Source organism: Macrobrachium rosenbergii, chromosome 52 (genome assembly GCF_040412425.1).
Source record: "Macrobrachium rosenbergii isolate ZJJX-2024 chromosome 52, ASM4041242v1, whole genome shotgun sequence".
NCBI lineage: Eukaryota > Metazoa > Arthropoda > Malacostraca > Decapoda > Palaemonidae > Macrobrachium > Macrobrachium rosenbergii.
This window is the reverse complement of record NC_089792.1, coordinates 33,356,225-33,362,472: the sequence shown is the minus strand read 5'-3', so window position 1 is coordinate 33,362,472 and position 6,248 is coordinate 33,356,225.

The following is a 6,248-nucleotide window of genomic DNA, read 5'->3' as shown; positions in this document are numbered from 1 at the left end:
GCTCTGATGACACCATGGTCTAAATATCTCAAAATACTTACAGTAGCCTTGAGGTTTTTAAATTTGGAGGAAAACCATTAAGGAAGGAAAGCTGCAGATGGGCACTTCCTCCAAAACTACTGTGATCATGTCCAGCCAGTTTGATTTTGTCTGCCAAAGACATAATGAAAATATGGATGGGAATCAAAAATTAATGACCAACATAAAAACCAAAAATGCAGTTATTAATTAAAGTATAATGCTTCAAACAGAATTTGTATTTCAGAGATATCTATGTACTAATGTTATATCTAGAATTACCTAACAAGAAAAGTATCTACCATTCCATTCAAATTAATGAATCCCTCAACTGATTTAAAAATTAATTTATTATGCACCAGTTATTCATATTCAGCTGGTATGTTGCAAATACAGAGCAGCAACATTATATGCAATCTAATGCAGACATAAATAAATTTAGTCTTTAACCATCAAATGAAATATGCTGACACACTGAACAGAACAGAAGAAATGACTTCATTTAAGTTTACACAAATACTAAACAAAATGGAGCACTGCTCATCTCAAATACTGTACCTGTAGGAAAATCTTGATACATATATGGGCATCCTGTAATAAATGAATGTCTGCATCTCACAACTGTATATCCATACTAAGAAATAAATGAGATTGTATAAAATAATAACAGAAGTACAACAAAGGTCAAAATTAACTACTTCATATTAATTACTGTATCTTGTACAACACCAATTACATTATGCACACACATCCTCATGTCCCTACAAAATGCAGCACATCAGATCTGCTTTAATCCACAAGCTCCACGTGAATATTCTTATTATTAGATAGTTTCACCAAACCACAGGTTAGAAATACTTGACTGTCTTTATTAATAAAATTAATTTATGAAATTTAAATTCAAAATATTAAGTTGTAAAATTTATGTACAAAAATAAATACAATACTGTATAAGCAATGTAAAATACAATCTAAGCAACAAAAGTGAGTATATTAATAACTTAATTTTTGAATTAAGAGTTTTGATTTTTCCATCTACTACTGACCAGAATTCAGCATGATCAAATACATTGGATCATCCTGCCTTACAAATTGAGTATACATGTTACTATTGCAAAACATAAACCTCCATCTCTTGCAAATAAAAAAATAAAAAAATAGTAATAATGTACAAATTATCAGTACAGCTTAACAAATCCTGTAGACTGAAAACCACATCCAAAATAAAATTATAAAATAAATAATTCAGATTCAAATATATACTGTTAAAAAATTATTTTCTATAACATAAAACCAAATTCTAAGAAGACAAATCAGATTATTTCAAAGTACAAGGATTATTTCAACACCTGCACAGACTAACCCAACAACCAATCAACAAGGTTCAGTGCAAATATAAAGTACTGGAAGAACTAAACCACCAAAATCAGCAAGATTACGGAAAAAACAGGCCTGCCTGGTACAAAGTCCCAATCACACAGTAATAACACGGAAACTACAAAGTTCATGCTCAAATGTTATGGACTACACTTTACTTTCTTGGTTATTGGAATTTAAAGACAAAAGAAAATACAGAAGAAATTGCACACTAAACAACAAAATTTTGACTAACACAGCAATAATTTTTTTCAAATGACTCCTAACAATCTTTCTGCAGTTCATAAACAATATGGGCAACTACAGAATGGTAAAACTGATAAAAATAAAGAAAAAATAATAGCTTACTCTACAATAATGGTAAAAATGACCATTCATCCTTCTTCATAATACATCCGAAGGTGAAGTATTGCAGTTGACTATTACAAAAACTTTCTGATCCCCAGAGCTAAATCTATCATTCAGCTGGCGTGCTTTCTTGAGATATTATTCTTTTGTGCTTCATCAAATTTATTAACATTCAAATCCTCTTCACGGCTGAAAGGACGCCTTTCTTTAGGTCCAAATTCCTTCTCTTGTTTCTGAAAAGTATTCAAAACATTACTGAAATACTTCCATACTAAAAATGCATAATAAATACTTAAAAAAACTCAAATAAGTGCATTTTAAATGGCCAATTCTTAATATGAGATTACTGTGCAAATACAAATTTATTCAACCTACTATTAGGACCTAAATCCTGCCATCCTAACCAAGGCAAAATTGCATCTGAATTAACAAGGTAAATTTTCAAAAGTTTATTTGTCCATTTTCAGGTTGCAGTACTGATCTCACATTTGAGGTGTTTTATTTTTACCCCTTCCAGCCAAGATTAGTCCATTTAGTAACTCTATCCTGCCTCTTCTCCAAATTTTGTTTTTCTCTGCTGAAAGGTAACCCTAGTGTCCACTTTTTATTGTTCAATTTTTGTCACTTCTAGTGAGACAAGACATTTTCTTTCACTCTCAATAGCCCCCATAATACTAGTCAGTCTTCACCTATCACATTCACTCCTTGGATAAAGTAGATACACATCACAAGATTTGATGATTTTTTCTTCCTAGCACCATGTTTTGGAAATTTCTGATTTTCTTACTCTTGCCATTCTCCTTTCCAAAAGTTGATTCTATTTCTTCTAACTTGACAAGTACTCCACACTTCCCCTTTCACTCTACCTCATTTGCCTTTCAGTCTGAGCTACCTAAGTTTATTATGTTCTCAGCCTTCAAATAAGAAAATAAACTTCAGATGATGCTAATTTTGTACCCTTCTTCAAATAATCATTACCCAAACAACAAATGATTCATGGTTATCTTAATGAAATTTTAAGGCTTTATCCAATACATATGCAATCAGAATATGATTTGCAAATCAAAAAAAAAAGACTTCAATTTGTGACATCCCACAAAATGCTCGAAGGGTTTAAAAAACCACCCCATAAGGGATGACATAGATTTTTGAACCTTCAGCCTACAAGCAATTCACCTCTTCTCAGTGGTCTCTATCGACAATGCTGTAAAACATTTCAAACAATCTTGTTATACCTTTCACTTCTCATTTATAAACAAAGACTCTGTGCCAGTACTATTACTGAAACATGGCAGCAGTATGACTGACCAACTTAATAACACCTTGCTTGCTGAAAATGCACCACACAAAATTAAACCACAATTTCAGAATGCCTTAAATATCACTAGCTTCAAACTTGCCTTTTATATTTCACTTTAATGTCTAAAAACAAAATGTGTGTTATTTTCCTATGAGTTCTTAATAACAAAACTGTGAAAAGGTCCATTCTTAAACTGAAACCAATATGTGCTTATGAAACACATCCCACAGTTACACAATCCTATAAAACTCTCTGGGAGCCTCAAGTACAACCTTGACCTTAACCTCACTATGCATGCTTTGTTCAATAACATATCAAGTGTGAAGTTTCTTTCTCATAGTTGAAAAGTTATGACCATGATTAAAATTCTAATTGACCTCTAAAATGAACTTACACTTACTCTGTACATTGCCTTTAATAGTAGAGAATGTGTGCCAAATATGAAGCCTTTGTTTCATTTAGTTAAAATATTAAGGCCAAGGTTAAATTAGCATTTGACAATTGACTTCTGAGTATGACCTTAACCCTTGGATCCACCACAAAATGTTGAATTCCCATCACCTGAGGGAAGCTTAAATCTTAATCTTACAAAATTCTAAAATTATAATGCATTAAAAATCTTAAACTTAACCAAAAGACAGACATACAGAAGCCAGACAGACAAACAGACAGGTCAATTACTATGGGTAAACCAACTCCAGCAAAAGTTGTTAGAACTCCAACCTCACAAGTATCTAAGGTCTTCAAATGATAAGTGAACAAGTTTTTCCTCTATTTTTATTTTTCTATAGTTCAGAAATAAATTGCTTACCTTGTTCAAAGGGACATAAAAACACTTCAAGGCAGATATGCCCCACCTCAAATATATAAGATTAATTAGGATGAAAGTTAGCCTGAATATTTTCTTTCACACACTGTAAGCAAATCATCTGTCTGTCAAATTTACGTATCATCACATACTGAATGTCTGATGCTGGATAAAGTAAAATGTTAACACTGAAGTTTCAACTGTATTTCAACTCTGTGATCTGCACATTTTCAAGGAAAACGTTTACAGATAATTAAGTGATGGTTAACGTAAAGGCACACTTCTAAAATAATCAATGTGAACAAAGTAGGAATGTACAGTACGATATCCTAAAAAATATAAGAAAATTTCCCTATTTAACATACCTTCATCTTTTTCTGGTGTAAATCAATCAATGGTTTTGCCCTCTTGTCTTTGTTGTACTGATCCACTTTAGCTGTAAGATCCTCATCTCGCTGTCAGTGAGGCAGATGATACAGGATCCATTGTCGATTCTTCCTCATTTTCCATCTGCAGAAGATAAGATGAAAATAAGGTCTCTAATAAAACTTCTTCAGTAATTGCAAACATGGAACTGCATGTCTATCTAGAAAATTGTATAGAACGATGCTGAAAATGAATTTATTTAAGGAGTGCTTCATTAATAATGGGACGACTAACGGAAAAACACAAGAGCCGTAAATTCAGGGGCTGGGATGGAATAATAACTGCATGCACAAGATTTGCTATTGCTTATAGCAGTACATCAGTCCTTTCTTATACAGTCCTCTAAATATTATACCTGTCTGTAAGATTACAAAATATGACTGCACTTGGAGATGAAGAGTACTAAGCCTTTTGTCACCTGTAATTTCTTTTGTAACGGCTGTAACCCACAACCTAGTCCTATGTTCAGGTTTGCACGTGCTTGTGACAGGTTTTGGCAGTTTCACCTTCTGGCTGCTGTTATAATTTTGTGCCAATGCCTTACCTTTAACTTGACATGTGGCTCAAGTAAATCTTTACTTTTAATAAATAAATAAGAGTTTTATTCATTTTCTATTGTTCTTATGCCACTATTTCTATGTCGTAAAACAAGATGGCAGACGCGCATGCGCAATAGTCACTTCTTGCAGTTTTGACGTAGGAAAAACTGGGTTCAGCTTCGCTGAAGATAAGGGAAAATGCCCTCTTATCTTTGAGTCCATTATACTCTATCATGTGTCATAGTGTTTTCATTACGACACAATACCCGGCTACAAGACCAGGCTAGAAAAATATTTCTTTGATACTAGTCTAGTCACCATGGGAGCACTGGCACACCATGGGGATAACTCCTTTGAGGACTCAACAGCGACTACCAAAATAGGTTTTCCTCGTCAAAACCTGTTTTTTGTGTACGCAAACTGTACTGGTTGAGAGATTACATCCATGCGTTTAAAGATACTACCAGATTGTATACTAAACATGATCCCATGAGGTCTCTGTGCCATATATATTTTACTACAGAGCTGGCTAGTATGGTTAGGCTAGTAGTAATAAAAAAACTGTTGAAGTGGTTATATCTGTGGTATGATAGTGGAGCTATATTTTCAGCATTCAGCAATGGAAAGAGCCATGAATAAAATTGTTGAACTTGAAGAGCTTAGATACTGGTACACTTAATCAGTATCTCTATGGTATTATAAATGTCCTCAGCATTTATGCAGTTTTTGATTAACATGTCATCGCCAGAAAGTGTATTGTTAAAAGCTGAAGCAATTTCATCATATGGAAGTTAACAGTTGTCTTTTGGTCCTACGATATCTTTGTTATGTATTGTGTAAGTGGTTAGGTAGGGTTCATTACCCACACTGCAGTAAAACACTTGATAAACACACACTGGTTACTTATCTTGCACAAACCACAAACAGGTTAAAAACAAGCCAACCACCTGTTGGTAATATTAATGTCCTGACCACTGCTCCTTAAGATTATCCAGCGTTTGTCAAAGATACACTCTCTACATACTACATACGATAGGTGACTTGTTCTAAACCAATTTGTGATTATTAAGTGTTAACGTTACGTTTCCAATGTGTGTTTATGACATGTTTTAATGCAGTCTATTATTTGATGCATTTCAATTAATTTTAAATAGAGTTAATTTCCTTATTGGATTGTCAAGAATTTTTTATTTTTCAATTAATTTTAAATTGAGTTAATTTCCTTACTGGATTGTTAAGAATTTTTTGTTGTTAGCATGATACTTTTGTCTCAGTGCTCTAAATGAGCTTTGTAAGTTTGTGATAGTCTTGAAAATGTGCTGTAAAAACTCATACATAAACCTGAAAGATTGTGTTTTCGCTAATTTAGGAAGCTGTGTAATATAGAGCATATCAGAGTACTGATAATGAAACCTTGCATAAAATATTGGTT